Source organism: Solanum verrucosum, unplaced genomic scaffold (genome assembly GCF_900185275.1).
Source record: "Solanum verrucosum unplaced genomic scaffold, falcon-dt-bn FXZP01000614.1, whole genome shotgun sequence".
Classification (NCBI taxonomy): Eukaryota; Viridiplantae; Streptophyta; class Magnoliopsida; order Solanales; family Solanaceae; genus Solanum; species Solanum verrucosum.
Window position 1 is genome coordinate 6,737 of NW_026019864.1, and position 18,336 is coordinate 25,072.

At 29.8% G+C, this 18,336-nt stretch overlaps 1 pseudogene; it reads right to left on the minus strand.

Moving 5' to 3' along the window:
• Positions 1-222: 222 nt before the first annotated feature.
• LOC125818685 (putative late blight resistance protein homolog R1C-3) lies at positions 223-3,754 on the minus strand (annotated as a pseudogene).
• Between the last annotated feature and the right edge of the window lie 14,582 nt (positions 3,755-18,336).

Below are 18,336 nucleotides of genomic sequence, written 5' to 3' on the forward strand. Positions count from 1 at the left end.
CCACACGTGTCCTACATGACATAATACACGTAAGACGCTACGTATGACATAAAATTGCAATGTAGGGTGCTATGTAGGACGAATGTGTCTATTTGATCAATTTTATACAAGTTTAAGTGTCTAGTTGTGCACACCCAAAGTTAAAGGTCATAGTTGCCAACTGACGCCAAGTTAAGGGTCATGTTTATGTATTATGCCTAAAATGAATTTGACTAACCTTTGAACCTTCACTGTGTGTCCTTGGAATCAGTTTCGGGAGGGAATATGGTGAGCTTGAATTTCGGTTTCTTGCTTTCTATCTCTTTTGCAGATTTGACTGCTTCTTTGCTATTGTCCAGTCTCATCTCTTGAAAGTTATGTATATCAGCCAATCCAAGTGGCACAGCCTTGAGTTTATCACATGAGATAAGAACAAGGTGCCGAAGTATTGGGAAATTAAGACTTGATGCCATCCAAGATTCTAAGTCTGACCTTTCAATCCACAGCATCTGGAGAGCGCTAAAACCTCCTATCTCCGGCATCCAAGAGTCACCTATGAATGCATTTTCCTTCAACTTTAAGACTTCCAGGTGTTCCAACTGTGCCAATTTATTTGCATCGCTCCAAGAAAACCTTGTGTTTACCAAAGTTAACTTCTTCACTGTCCGTACGAGTCTGAAGAATGCTGGAGGAAGGTGAATTGCTTTATTTATGTAAAGAACATCATTTAACAGCTTCAAATGTTCAAGGCATTTTAGCTCTTCAAGATTGCTGATTCCACCCTTGGGTTCAAGAAAAGATGCCATTTGCCCTCGAATGCTCAATTTTTTCAGAAGACAAGCCTTTGCTAGTACGTTTTTTTTGCAACTTTCTGGCGCGACCATAGAAAGAGTTTGTAGACAAGAAGTTTTACCGGTTGTGGTTGCAGGTGCTGGCAATTTTGCAGGTATGTTGGTGTGGAGATGCCTCAACTGTAACATGTTCCATATGTCTGCTTTTACGTCAAGAGTGGGCTCTGAGGTACTTGTATTAAGTATAAGAGTTTGTAAATTCCAGAAATCACCTAAGGGCGGATGAAGGGCCTTAATGTAACCCGAGATAGCAATATACCTCAAATGAAATAATTGGTTAAAGTCTTTGGAGAAAAGAAATTTGAGAGATTCAACATCCAAGACCCTTATAAGTGGAAATGCTTTGTGAAGGAGTTTGATTTCATTACGAGACAATTCAGTTTGTTTTTGTTTTGAGGAAAAACAATAGAAAGATCTGACATGTTCTGCAGAAGGTTTTGTGGAGAGAAAGTCATTCAGAGTAGATGGTTGAATACACAATCGACGACAGGTATCTGAGTCCTGTATAGAAGGAACAGCGTTATCAACTGTTGTACATATTTCTTGAAAAAGCCATTTGTTAGCAGCCTTTCTTCTGCAAAACTCGTGTAACATGCCATGAAGACGACATGTCTTTATTTGACCATCAGACCTCTTTTGCAACAATATCACTAAATTCCTATTAACAAGATCATTCAAATGATGCTCTGCTATCTCCTCAAGAGTGTATGACTGCTGGGGCTTTATTAACCCTTCCGCAATCCACATGCGAATCAATTTCCAAGCAGGGATATCAAAGTCCCGAGGAAAGATACCACAATATAAAAAGCACGTTTGCACTTCTTGAGGCAAACGATCGTAACTCATCTCTACAAATACACCACTATCTCTATTATAATTGCTATAATGATGTTGTGCCACATTTCTCTCAACTATTTGCCAATCATTTGTAGTCGAACAACCTCTTAATGCTCCTGCAATTACCATTAGATTAAGTGGTACTCCACCACAGCGTACTGCAATTTTTTTTCCAAAGTTTACTAATTCATCGGGACAACCTCCCTTGCTAAAAACTCTCTTTTCCAACAATTCAAAACTTTCTTTTCCATTCAAGAATTTCAGATCATGAGGTTCTGTATTGGCATAAGTAGCTAAATATCTGTCACGTGTGGTCATTACGATTTGATGCCCCTTTTTGTTTTCTGGGAAAACTTTCTTTACATCATCAATGACTTCAGCTACCCACACATCATCCAAAATAATGAGACATCTACCTCGATTACTGATAAAAGCACTTATCACTTTAGCTAATGTATCCACATCATCATTGAGATGATCTTCTATGCGTTTTGTGAAGAATTTGAGAATCCTGAGATAAATATCCTTTATTTTGTATTCCGTACCAACGTAAACCCAAAGGATGTTAACAAATTCATATGAAAGCTTGGGATCATTGTAGATTTTTCTTGCCAGTATAGTTTTTCCAAGTCCGGGCATACCCACCACTGGGATAATATCAAGTGATTCTTCCCGTCCTTTAACAAGTCGGTTGATCACTTTTTCAGCTTCCTCATTAAACCCGACCACTTCATCATTGTCCAAGAGAAGACCCTTTTTAACATAATAATCAAACAGAATGCATTAAAAAACAGTGCGGATAAATTTTGCAATTATAATTATAAAAATTCTAAAGTTCATGCAATGCCACCGGCCATAACCATAAGATATAACTCTTCGCAAACATGACTGCAAAAGGATTTCTTAACTCTTAGTCCAACTCTTGTTTGCTTGTGACAAGTGATATATGTGGTTACCAATGTGAAGAGATGATATTTGTGGACACATTGATTGCCTAGTCTTTTTGGGGTGGGGGTGGAGGGAATATTTTGACTCACAATTATTGGCACTAGTATTTTAATATTCATAAATTTCATTCCCTTTTTTTTTTGAAAACTTAATGTGAGGGGACCATTAGAATGTTTATGATTGAAATATTTTTTTTCATTAATCATTGATTTTTTACTCAAAATATTTATACACTTTACACAAATATATGTGATATTTAAAGTAATGAAACTATAACTAAAGCCACTCCATGAATTTAAAATTAATGTAAAGGGAGTCTCATAATTTCAAAAAAAATTGTACACTAACTAAATTAAAACGAAACAAAAAAAAAATACCTTTAAAAACTTTTTCTAAATATACCCTTGTTAAAATTCTATAAATGGGTAGATACAAATTATATTATTGGATTTTCTGTTATTATATTAAAATTTTATTAATGGGTAATACAAATAATATAATCATATGAATTGTGTCAAGACACACTAACATATTTTTTCTGTCCCAATTTATATAATTTACTTTCCTTTTCAGTTAATCTCAAATAGATTTATAGCTACACAAATATGTACTACTATTTATTTTAGACTACAAGTTCATAAGTCTTTTCTTAAATTCCGCATTAAATCACACTAACTGATTGAATTGAAAGTAAACAATACCTGTTCCTGGACACCTTTTTTAGGGAGCTCAAGAACTGGTCTAGGCTGAAAAGCTTGTTGATTATTTTCTCGAAGCTTTTTCACCTTATCATGAATCCCTTTAATCTCAGTTGCAAGATCCCTAACAATACCGATATGATTCACTTTATCAAAAAATCTTCCAACTTTACCCTTTTCTCGATGCTGTTTCGATTGAACCAGAAATTTATCAATTACATCTTCAGCTTTATGTACTGTTTTTTGAATATCTTTAACCAATTGATCCCATTGTTTGCTATCGCTGTGATATTTCGAAGCATCATCAAGGAACGCTTTTAGGCGTTGAACTTCTTCCAATAAATTATTGAATTCATCATCTGCTCCTTTAATTCACGCCACATTTTCGCTTAATAGCTGCAGCAAATTCTCCACCAGAAAGTTCACCACTGTATCTGCCATTTCTCCTTGTTGATTAAGAAATACCAGAGGATAATTTTAAAGAGAACAAGTTTTTTTTTATTCAGCTAATGGCGATGAGCTGTTCAGGTTTTCAGTATATAAAGTGCAATATGCGGAAAAGGATTTTTTTTTTTTTTTTTTTTATAGTTGACTGAATTGTTTAACAAGTCTTTGTGGTTATTCTATTTTGTTCGGAGCGTCACTCTCGAATAGGTCCTTCAGTGTGCGTTTTGGATTTAGTTTAGGCTCCAATGTTGGCTCCGGATATTGGATGGAAAATCAAAATAAAAATAAAAATCTAAAGGTAAGATATAATATAGGGGATATTACACAGATAAACAAATATATACAAGTTAATTAGCTGACATAGTTATAATTACCACTCGTAGCTCAATTTTAGCTATAATTACGTGCACCTCTCTCCTCTCTTCCTCTCTCTCGCTTCTCTCCTCTCTCCTCTCTTATACATATACAAATACAAATTATACATATACATATACAATTATATGACAGATATACAAATATAATTCACCTTAATTCCACTCTCTGCCCTCTCTCCTTCCTCTCCCAATCTCAATCATCTCTCTCCTCCTCAATCTCGCTTGCCAGATATACAAATATATATGTATACAAATTACATATATATAATTATCTGACAGATATACATATACAATTTTACATATATACATATACAATTTGTCTACCTTCACTCTCCTCCCTCTCTCAATATCGCTCGTCTCTCTCCTCCCTCTCTCAATATCGCTCGCCTCTCTCCTCTCTCTCTCAATATCGCTCGCCTCTCTCCTCTCTCTAACATATAGCTACGAATCATAATTAGCAAATTATATATAGCTATAAGCCTAATTAAATTTATTTTAATAGCTATTTGCGAAAATTTCTCAATAATATATTCTTGTTATAAAAGTGGATCACATATATTTTTTAAGAAAATAATCAAATATGGTATTTAATTTATTGACTGAAATGACATAAATATGAGTCTTTTCTCAAAGTTTATGACATATTTGAGCATTTTCCCTTTTAAAAAAGAAGATTTCATTAATGATGAGGTTGAATCATAATTGACCACATGTAAAAAATGATTTTACAAAATCAAAATTGTTATCAGTTTACAAATAATGACATGTATGAATCTTTTCTCAAACGGAAATAACATAGATGAACTACTTTTAACTGATGAAATATTTGAGTTTTTCCCTTTATTTTTTATTGTTACATAAATTAAGTAAAAAAAAAAAGTAAAAACAAATTCACGTGTGGAAACGATGAAATATATTCATATATTTTTAAAATAAAAATTAATAAAATTAATTTAAAGTTATTTTTTTCCACTTTCGTTACATTTCGTTAGAATAGAAATAATATGTAAGTCATTTTTATAATGAAAAATATATCAAACTCTAAATGTAAAGTTGAATGGACATATTATGTCCTCAACAATGTGGAAATTAGTTTCATGGATCCCATTAGTCTAGTGGGTGACGGCCTTTCGATGTTAAGGTAGTTTCTTTGCAATTTCGATACGTATATATATTTATATTTTTCTGTGGACTGTCTCTATTGTTTGTATTAGTTGACCCAATAGGATAAGACACTTTTTGATAATCGTTAATTATACATGTATGATAATCCAAAGTTTCTAAATGGCTAAAACAAGTAATATTTCTACATCTTAATGATCGTTTGGTAGTTGATTAGAGTTATATAGGTATAAGTAATGTAGAGAATAGTTATGAGTGAATTTATATATCATTTTATGTAGATATTAGTTTGGCAAAGATTAGTTATTTATGTATTAGTTATACATGTATTAATTATTACATCTTTTATTGTATATAAAATAATACGAACATTCTCATAACTTATACATATATTATTTATATGGATATCTAAATTGTCAACCAAGTGTTTGTATTAATTATATACATGAATAACTTATCTATCAAGTGTTGTATAAATTATACGAAAATAAATAGCATATTTCTTATCTAACTACCAAATTACGAGCCCAAACCTTTAGTTGGAATTTGGATATAAATTTGGTTAAAATTGATTGAGTAAGAGTTTTTAAGGACATGTATAATGTAGCTAAAATTTGTTGGAACACTTTCTGATTGTGATACGGTTATAATAGTGGAGATCAACTTTTAGTTTGATCTATGAGATGCACATAGGAGTTAATGATAAGTTAGTAGTTTGGAAAAAGATCCTAGAATCTAAAAGTTTCAGGTTACTAGGACTAAAACAAAGTACATGAAATGGAAGATCAGTGACGAACATATGATGCGGAGGTGGAATATGAAGATCGATGCACTATTCATATCAATAAGAGAAAGCTTAAAGTGTCTTGAGTTCATAATTCAAGGAGATGAGAAAATTGACGATAATGTCACACACCATATTATAGTGGGGTGAGTGAAAAAGAGGCTAACCTGCGAATTACATTTAAAATAAACTATGGCTATAACATTTAATTTAAATTAATAGTTTGCTATTTTATACAATTTTCCCAATATTATAAGTCCTTTGGAGATAAAAAAAAAAGAAAATTTTAAAAATGACTATTTGGTTATAAATTGAATTGATCTTTAGCTAATTTTTTAAGAAGATCTTTTTTTAGTTCGAAAAATTGATTTCAATGATTTTCTTAGTCACAAAATGAACAATGATATTGAATTAAAATTCGTATTTGTTGCCAAATTTTTTTAAAATGTGAAGCTCGTGGTAATTTCTAATAGAGCCAAGGGCGGATCTATGTGTAAGAGAGAGGGTGCCATGCACTTGGTGACTTGATCAAAACTTTATATTTATATATAGGCATAATACATAAACATGATCCTAACTTGGCGTCAGCCGACAACTATGACCTTTAATTTTGGGTGTGCACAAGTAGACACTTAAACTTGTATTAAATTGAACAAATAGACACATTCGTCCTACATGGCATGCATCCTACATGACAAATTTGTGTCCTACGTGGCGTCCTATGTGTATTATGCCATGTAGGACACGTGTGTCTACTTATTCAATTTCATAGAAGTTGAAGTGCCTACTTCTGCACACTCAAAGTTGAAGGGCATAATTATCCGCTGAAGCCAAGTTAAGGGTCATGTTTATGTATTATGTCTTATATATATAATAAATTAATAATACAAATCTCATTAGCTTAGAGACTAATTACACAAATCTCCTTAGCTCTATTATAGTTTTTGCCATTTTTTATACCTAGATACATATATTCAAAATGTCCAAATAAATATATTTCAAATATATACTAAATAGATATATCTAATTATATATACCTAAATATGAAATGTAACTGAAAATTATCAATTTAGGAGCAAATCAAACAAAAAAAATACTCCTGCTGTCACTATTTTAATATATAGCGAGGACTAAGACTTCGACAAAGACTGGGTCAACATTATATATAAAGTTATTACAAACATCATATCTTCACCAACTACAATGAACTCATATTTCAACCCAATCACATGTTACTCCTTAAAATATGGAATAAGGCACAAATTCTCTCACGCGCCTCACCTATGTGGAGTCACGAAATTAATGTGTCATGTGAGAAAAGGTGTATGAAATTACAAAAAAAATGAATTCGGGGAGTAATAGAACTTAAGTTTAATTAAGATGTGTCTCTAAAATTTCGGTCATAATTTAAAGAATACTTATGCCTTATCCCTTAAAATATCTACTTGGAATCCATTATTTTGGATATGCGTCCAATGACACTATTTGGAGGGGACATTTTTGAGGCTGAGTAGAAAAGGAAAGGACATGTGTATTTTTTTATTTTTGGTTTTTCACACAATCTACGATTTTCATATTAAAATTCGATTAAATTTTAATTTATACCAAAAATTATATGTTGAGGGATAAAATATTTCCTACCAAAGGTGACTCTCTATTTAGAGGGACTCGAATTCGAAACTATTGATTAAGAATGAAGGATTAGTTACCACTCCACCACAATCCTTATTGGCGAAAGGATAGGACATGTGTTTGCGGTTGTGTGTAGACATTTACGAGTATGAATCAAAAGGAAGACTTATCGCTATTAAAAAAAAAACAAAGACTTAAAAAAAAAAAAATACATACACATGACTCTTAACTTGACGTTAGCTGATAATTATGACTTTTAACTTAGGGTGTGCACAAGTAGACACTTAAACTTGTATAAAATTGAACAATATAGACATTTTCGTTCTACATGGCACCATACATGGCAATTTTGTGTCCTACGTGACATCCTACATGTATTATGCCATGTAGGACACATGTGTCTACTTGTTCAATTTTATAAAAGTTTAAGTGTTTACTTGTGCACACTCAAAGTTGGAGGTCATAGTTGTCCGCTGAAAATGTTAAATGTCATGTTTATGTATTATGCCTAAAAAACTAGGTCAATTTTAAGCATTTGGACATATAGTTTTATCTCGTGATTTAAAAATTATTATTCGAATAAATAATTTTATCTCGTGATTTCAAATCATGAGCTGAAATTCCATTTTTCTTTAAAAAATTATTTTGAGAATTTCATATCATGATTTCATATTTTTTTATTAACAAATATTAACCCACAAATTTATATTTTATAAAAGAAAATTCCACCATTTTATATCTTTTTTTTTTCAAGAATACCAAAGAAGTGATGAAATATTCAAGGAATATAAACATGATGATATAGTTACTAATGATATTGATCATGTTCAATTTTATTAAAAAAATAGTACACTACAACTCAGATTCAATTTTATTTTAGAATAACTTTGTGATAGTGTATAAAAATCCAAATTACATATTTAAATAAAACTTCAACTTTATCTCATATAATTTCATATCATGATTTTAAATTCAATTCTTATTTTCACTATTTTTTAATATATAGCGAGGACTAAGACTTTGTCAACTTTTATAATTTAATATTCAAGAACCATCCATTTAATAACTCCAACTTTTTTTTGGTTTCCCATTGACAGTATGTTAACTACGATAAAAACAACTTTATATATATATATATATATATATATATATATATATATATATATTACAAAAATATTCCTTGAATGGTATGGTTCACTATTTTGAAGTTCGATTTTGATATTTTTTGCAGTATGATAAATTGTTAATCATAGTTTGTTAAATTTCGACTAATATATACTCATATAATAGAGTACTATGACTTCGACAATATAGAAAATATCTCGATTGAATCATAGTAACACATTACACATGTAGAAATGTATAATCAAAAGAAAGTGGAAATAAATTATGTTGTTTATGTAACTATATACTTCAGTATGATATTCAGTATTTTTGTATTAACTATATACTTATATGTAATTATATACTTGTATAAAGTTGAGTAAGTAAACACATGACTTCTATGTTGCATAATACACGTAGGACACCACGTATGATGCAAATTACCATATAGGGTGCCACGTACGTAGAACGCAACAATGGACGTAGGTTATGGACTTTGGGTGCTTAAGCACCCATTGCTTTTTGTGACGAACACTATTATTTGTGTACAATATATAATAATTCATTCAAATATATTAACTAAGCACCTACTCTATATATAATTTTAAAACTTAAAATAATTAAGCACTCATGATATAAAATTTATGAATTCGTCATACTGATAGAATGTATGTATTTATTTGTTTAACTTTATACAAATGTCTACTTGAGCACACTAAAAATTAGAAGACAAATATAAAATAAAACACCATATTTATGTATCGTGCCAAATATAAATATCATAACTTCACCAACTGCAATAAACTCATTTCTCAACCTATTCACATGTTGCTCTTTAAATTATCTACTTGGAATCCATTATTTTGGCAATGAGTCAAGAGTAGAAAAGGTAATGTATGATTTTCATATTAGAGCTTGATCGTCGAATTGCTTTTATATTAAGGGATAAAATACTCACAAGTGTGACTTTCTATTTAGAAGGATTTGAATTTATGACATTTGATTAAGAATAAAAAAATATTTATTACTCTATCACAACTCTTATTAATTAAAGGAGTAAGGACATGTGTTTGCAGTCATGTGTACATATTTATGAGTCTGAATAAAAAAGGACATGATGATATGAAGACTCATCGCTATTAAAAAAAGAACAAAGACTTGAAAAAAACTTGGTCAACTTATTAAGCATTTGGACATATAATTTATCTCGTGATTTAAAATTAGTATTTGGATAAGTGATTTTATTTCGTGATTTCAAATCAAACGGTGAAATTCCAAATTTTTTAAAAAACATTTAATTGAGAATTTCATATCATGATTTTATATTTTTTAAATACAAAAATTAACACACAAGTTTATATTTTATAAAAGAAAATTTCACCATTTTATATCTGTATTTTTTTTGTGTGAATACCAAAAAAGTTATGAAATATTCACAGAATATAAACATAATGATATAGTTACTAATGATATTGATCATGTTTCATTTTATTAAAAGTAGCATACTACAACTCAAGTTCAATTTTACTTTTTTTTTTACTTAACTAAAGTTCAATAAAATAAATATTATATTTTTTTAAAATAACTTTGTGATAGTGTATAAAAATTCAAATTGTATATCTAAATAAAATTTTAACTTCATTTCATATGATTTCATATTATAATTTCATTTCACATTATCAAACAGAGCCGTACAACATATTCCACTACATTATTTATACACACCTTTGGTGATGTGAAGACCTCATTGCTAGCTACTAGTTGAAAAACCAAAAAAATACTAGTATCATATTTGTAAGCAATTAAAAGAAGATATGTCAGCTACAGTGGTGAACTTTCGAGTGAATAAAATACTTATGAAGTAGATTGTAACTTTCGATTTAAATACAAAATAATATGTTTACAATCTCAAATTTGAAATTATATATCTAAGCATTGAAAATTATAAATTAATTTAAAATATATTAACAAAACAACAATTACATATCAATGGAATCCCACTAATGAGATCGGAGTGTAGTTTGTACGTAAATTTTATCACTATCTCGTGGAGATATAGAAACTTGACCTTTTTTAACTTGTTAATACCAAACCCAACCAAATCAATAGTCATTTTTTCTTTCAATGCTAAACCAAATCACAAGTTTGAGTTTTTATTCTTCGATTTGACTTGGTTCTGTCACGACCCAAAAATGGACGTGATGGCACTCGTCTTAACCCACCAAGACAAGTCAGCCTAAAACTCAACCATTACAATGAAATGCGGAAATTTTTATAATAAACTCAAATATACCCCCAAAATCTGGTTGTCACGTGTACAAGCCTCTAAAGTATTACAATTGAATCAAAAGAAAAATATAAGTCTCATATGACATTGTTTCTAGAATAGAACAAGATCATAAATAGGAGTAAGAAGGATCGCTGAGAAGATAAACAACTACCTCACAAATCTCTCAGAAGCCTCAGAAAAGAAGATAATAACAAGTACCACAAAAATCCAGGCTCGTAACCTACAAAAATTTGTAGAAGCAAGGGGTGAGTACCAAACCACACGGTACTCAGCAAGTAAACCTCTAAACACGAGCTAAGAGGATAGAATACAAGTACTCATTACACCCTAACCGAACCTTCACAACTATAATCTGTATAACACCAGCCCAACCTAACAGTTCACAATTTACAAAGCACATAGCTCAACACAACACTCTAACAATTTCATATCCTCAACAACAACAATAGTTTTATATCCTCAACAACAACACTCTAACAATTGTATATCTTCAACAACAAGCTCAATATTCATCAGTCACAAGTTCCATAGAAAGGCACTCACAAGATCAGCAACGCACAAGATCAAGTTCACCAATAATAAAGAAATGCAATGCAATGAAATGCAAAGTCAAGTATAGTGATGCATGTCTGACCTAATGATACACACCCGCTGTCTCTCAGTCCGGGACCCATGGGGGACATATCTGTCCATGCATCCATCGCGGCGCGCGATACGACCCTCGATAATAGTAACCATCGCGGCGCGCGATACGTCCCTCAAAATATAGTATCCGTCGCGGCGCGCGACACGTCCCTCGAATTATAGTATCCATCGCGGCGCGCGATACGTCCCTCGAAATGGTACATCCTCTTTATTTTCTTATTCTTTCTTAATGCACATAACACTTGTCAGAACCATGTCTCAGAACAATGCAAATAACATGTTCACACAAATAATGAGGAGATGACCATTTTCATAACATTGCACAATTCACAACAAGACAATCAGGATACAACATCAACAATGATTTAACAAGCCTTTCAAACAATTCCCAACACATCACACAAACAATTGATCACATTGCCTTTTATTATCCCTTTTTCATCATTAGGATTAATCAATGTGGACAAGTCAACCCATCACCAAGCCTCATTACCCTAAACACATATTACAAGGAAATACATGAATTCCATACACTTAACAAGGGTTTAGAAATCCACTTGCCTCAAATAGTCGAACAATTACTCCAAAACTTGAGCCTTCCCGTTTCGTTAGGCTTCCAAATCAATGCAATCTATTCAAATAATCATTCACAATAAGTTTTCAAAACTAACAAAAATCATATTACTATAGGTCTAGCCTAGACCCAAAAACTTACACCAACCTAAAATCAAGTTTCTAAATTTTGATGTCAATTATCATGTCAACCCTCATATTTCCAAATTTCAAGTCTAGGGTTAAGTTTCCATTCTCCAATACCATAAATCTAATGATATTACCTAATATTTAATTACATGTCTCAATCTATCAAAACTTGATCTTTTATACAATACTAGTTATTGTCGTTTGTGCATGAAGTGGCCGTTCTGGCTGGCATTATCTCACTGCTTATATCAACAACTTACTTTAATTTATTTCATGAAGAGCAAGGATGATTTTTGCAGACAAGAAGACACGTTAACCTATTGCTTGATAATAAATTATTTAATTCATTCTTTTTAAGCAATAATGCAAGATTCATCAACTAATCACAAGTTCACAACCAATATTACAAATTTATCTAAAACTTCAAGTCTACCAGTGAATAATACTTACGCTCCAACCCTTTTTCACTTCCAATTTTCTTTACACTCGCCAACAATATCACTAATCAGTGATAATTTCCACGCCTACCATCACAACTTCAATAATTTCCTCACAATTGCCACAAAAACTTGTCCCCCAAATTCAAAACTCACATGAAGCAACATTAATAGAAGGAATCAATAGATTATAAAACCAATATAAAGCTCCTTACCCTCCCAGTGACAACACATTCATTACGTAATTAGAGAGTTCAAATTTGAAGCTCCTACCTGAATGCCGTCGCTTTCGTGTGAAGCCGCCGCAGGTAAGTTCTCGCCCAAAACCCTTTTAAGCTTTAATTTATTATGTTATGTATAAAGTGGGTTTCAAAATGTATTAGAGTACATAATTTATGGACTCGACCCATTAATCACCAATTAAATTAATTAAATAAAAATTTACCTAATTCAAAATTTATGAGAAAAGTTGAAATAGTTCTAGTACTCAAAATGACCTAACTGGTCATTACAGGTTCGTTAGTTTGATTTGGCTTAACTATTTGACTTGTAAACCCCTTGACGAATTCAAGATTTTAAATTTGTGGATGCTTGCTTTTAAAATATAAATTTACCATAAATTACATCATCATATATTATTAAAAGTGGGAAGCCTCAAGTTGCAAAGTTGAATTACCATTTTATCCCTATACTAAATTAAAATATTATAAAATATCTAATTAATTAAATATTAAATATGCCTAAATTGCTAAGTTGATTCACTTATTGTTAAAATAAAGTAGGAGAATGAGGAGTTGTAAAAATAATTAATTATAAAGTTACGAAAAACTATTAGAGAAACTTTTCGTTTCTCCATCTGATCAGTTTTAGGTGTAATTTTTATCATAATGTGTATTAATACCACACCTCCACTATCTCATCATTAATCTTCACACCTTCATAATCTTCCCACACTCTCAAGAAATTAATGGCATGATTATGATACCTTTTGATTTTACTCAATGATGTCCTATAAAGTGTGGTATTTGACACAACAAACTATACACTTTGAAGAGACTTAGGTACACTTTGGAAGAAATAAAAAAAAATTGTCTATATTTATATTGTTTTTATCCTTTAGTTTAATATCACTTTTAGCTTCATCAATTCATAACACTGATCACTAATTCTCCTTATATTCGTTTGTTGTTTACAGAAAGGAAATGTGTACAAATTGTTAGATCATCTAATGGAGTTTACAACGAGAGAAGGGATGTTGAAATCTTCCCGGAGGTTGAAATCAATCTTTAAAAGAACAAGTTGGACTTTAAGCAACTTTATTGATAACCATGATCATTTTCATGTTCTATGAAATTACATTATTCCTATAATTGTTATTTCCTTTTTTTTTTATCTGATCTGATATTTCAAATCCTTGAATGAATTCTACTGTAACGGTTTGTTCATTATGATAATTTATTTTAATATTATGTTGACATTAGATATTATTGTACGAAAATGCTTTGTTTGGGACCTAAAGCCGGTGATTTCTTCATACTTAAAGCTTTGAACATCTAGATTATATATATTGGAAGCTCATATATATATATATATATATATATATAAAAACAATGGTTGTTGCATGACCTACCAATAAAAATAAATTTATTCATGTAAAACTCTAAGTTGCAAATAAAAACATTTTAATTTTCGCATTATATTCATGCTTTAGATAAGTTATTTTTTATTTTTTATGTATAATTATTATTATTTTAAAATTTTTCCTTATTATCATATTAAATATCATATTTTTTTCTTGTTGTTTTTAACACGTCATGAGATCAAAAGAGAATTATTAAGAAATTGCAATCGAAGTTTTGTAATTGAAGATGTTTTGATCTAATATATATACTCAACAGTTAACACAATATACCGCTAGGAGTGTAAATCACATATCGCCAACCGTTTGATGCAATGTTAATTAATTTTGTTTAGCTTTGGTTGCATGTTATATTATTGTTGGTTTGGCAATTTTCATTTTAAAGAAAATTATTAGCTTGTAGACTTCACAATTTATAATGTGTTTTAGTTTCTATTTGAGGAATCAATTATTGAATAGGCAATGAGAAAATCGCCTTTCATGATTCAAGTAGTAAGCTCGAATTCATGATTGAGAAAGGAATTTTTCAAGTGCAATTTAAAATTTTCTACTATTCTTAACATCTCATTATAAAGAATTTTTTTAATTATTTTATTTGATTAAATATAGTTCTTACAAAATATAACACGATAATCATGTTTCAATTTTAACATCTATCAGTAGTTCAATACAAACTTTATAAAATAGAAATATAATTAAAAAGTAAACTAATCTAACAGTTTCTTAAAATTCATCCTTTAACTATAATTCTCCAAATTAAGAAATCTGCAACCTGAGATGAGAGTTTTAAATAAATTTTACCTTTTTCAAGTATTGAATCGCCATGACATCATAAATATTGAAGGGGTGTCACTCATTAATGATTTTAATTTTTGTGAAGTGAAGAAGGGGGTGACAATTTAAAATAATGTGGAATTATCTTATATCTGAGCATACAAGAATCACATTTTAAATGTCTAAACCACTTATAAATTTGCTATAGATAAAGAAGAGTTTATTTTTATATGCACATGTATATCATTCATTACTATCAAATTTCGAACAATGCATCATTATATTGAGGGCCTTCAAAAGCAATAATCATTCTATTAAATACTAATATTATAATTTTGTGAAAGACAAAATTAAATATAATCATAATCGTAATAAATATTATATTAGATATAAATATATCATAATATTTGTTGCATCTATACCACATATTTGTTCTTAAAAATACAAACAATAAACTCTCTAAATATTGTGCAAGCCTAAGTTAACTAACAAGTTAAATTTTTTAGGTTTACATAAACAACCTACCGATAACAACTCATGAAACACCTAGACTATTGTAAAAAATAATATATATATAATATTTGAATGAGTCAACATGAATTAACATGGAACACACGTGCAACGCACGTGTCCAGAACTAGTAGTAGTATAATTGTAAAAGTGTTTAACTAAATGTTATAGTTAAAAACTCTCCATTTCTAAGAAAAAGTGAATTAACCTTATGAGATTTCTTAACCGGCCAAAAATTCTCAAGAAAAAACAAAAGAAGACTGATCATTTATCACAAAAAATTACAAAATTTTAAATGAAATATAAAGTAAATACACAAAGAATGTATTGGATCAAAAGAAGAAACCATTACAATTCCAAACCAATGCAGTCCAGAGGCGTATCCAGGATGGATGCACTATTATGAAAAATTGCAGCTAAGATATAAATTTGATCGCTTTGACCTTTAGGTTCTTAATATGAACCGTTAAATTTTTAAAATATAGGTCCAAAATATATAATATTACTAGTTTTAAATTTTGATATACACAATTGATTTAATTATATAAATTTTCTTAGGAATTTTCAATGCAACACTATTGAACTTTGAAAGATTAAAGCAAAAAATAAAAGAAAAATGAGTTGAAACGTCAAAAGTGTTACTGATAACCACTTGGAGAGGAGTTACTCAAAAAAATAATATAAATATAAGATTTAAATTTCTATCCTCACTTAGAGAGGTGCACCCAATTATTATCAAATTTTTATATGGTACTTTAAACATGGGTTCACACATCTATATTTAAATATTTTTTAAAAATATAACACCAATATATCTAATTTAGAGAGAGGAGCATGAATTCACGTGAACCCACAAAATCCCCTCTGAATATGCCTCAGCAAAGCACCCAACAAACTTTTCATTCATTGGAGACTAATACTTTAATATAACCATTTTAGAAAAAATTCTCTATAAATATATAAATTTACGTCGGAATTAATAGGTGCTCGTTTGTTTGGTGCACGTGGATCCGCCCCTGCCTATTTGCATTTAAAATAAGAATACAAAACAAAGACCTAACTAAAAACTCAGTCAACTTACAAAATAAGAATACAAAACAGAGACTTAAAAAAATGATTGGGTCTACTTAAAATAGCATTAAAATTAGGCAAATGACATAGTATAAGAAAGAAATTACTTCCTTTCCCTACTTTTTTATTAATTATCAAAAATCCCTATTTTTAGTGTTTTTCGGATACATAATATAGCAGTGTGGATACTTAATATAGCAGCGCGATACTTTAATTAATAACGGGCGTATACTTAAATTATTAAGTTGTTAGCAACACAGATACTTAATTAACGGGCGGATGCATAATATAGCAGCCTGGATACTTTAATTAATAACGGGCGGATACTTAAATTATTAAGTTGTTAGCAGCACGGATACTTAATTAACGGACGGATGCATAATATAGCAGTGCGGATACTTTAATTAATAACGGGCGGATACTTAAACTAATAAAGTATCCGGTTAAGTTAAATTGGGGGAAAATAAGGGATTTTTGTATTTTAGTAAAAGAATAGGGAAATATTGAGAATAAATAAAGAAGTGTTGTGTATTTAAGTAATTTTTCCTTATTTTTATTTATATAACAAATGTGGTGATGTGAAGATGTCATTAGCAATCTCCAACCGAATTCTCTATTTTACTCTTTAAATATAGAGTTTTCTATTTTTTCAGATAACCAACTCTAACTCAATTCTCTATTTTACTCTCTCCTCAATATTATATTATTATTTCTATTTCATTCTTATTTTCTTATTTCATAATATAAATCATTTATTTCTTTTTTTTCAAATAATTACTTTATATAATTTTTAATGTGATATGAAATTATATTTTATTCTAAATTTTTAAACAACATAAATTGCAAGAAAATATAATGTAATACATAAATTAGGGGACAAATTCAAATAAAAGTGACATACAATTACATAAACACACAATTTTTAAAATTATTATGTTGCTCCCATGAATGCTCTATTAATGCATTACGGAGCTCAAAATGAGCATTTTTGTCCTTAATTTTTTTATGTCTAGCTAAAAATTGTTCCAATCGGAGATTTTCATCTACCACCATTTCTATAGTTGGAGTTGGAGCCTCTACGGCATCTTGAATTGGTGCATTGAGATCACGTTCATCCTCAATTATTATGTTGTGCAGTATAATACATGTGTTGACACCCAATTTTGGACCTCCACAATACAAATTAATCATTGAGCTTCTTAAATTCCAAACTATTCGAAATAATTAGTTTTTATAAAGTTCAAGATATTTTCTAAGTATTTGAAGTAATTTTGGTCGCTTTTACAATTTTTGATTATAAATATGCTTTTTTTATTTTTATTTTATAAATATTCAAAAATGGTCTCAAAAAGATTTTAGTTTTACTTAAATACTTTATCAAATTAATTTTGTCTAAATTAGTAGTTTATATTTTGAGTCATTAGTTCATTAGGCTAATTATTTTGTTTTGTTAAAATTAAGAAGCTCGTTAATTAGTTATATTTATTCATTT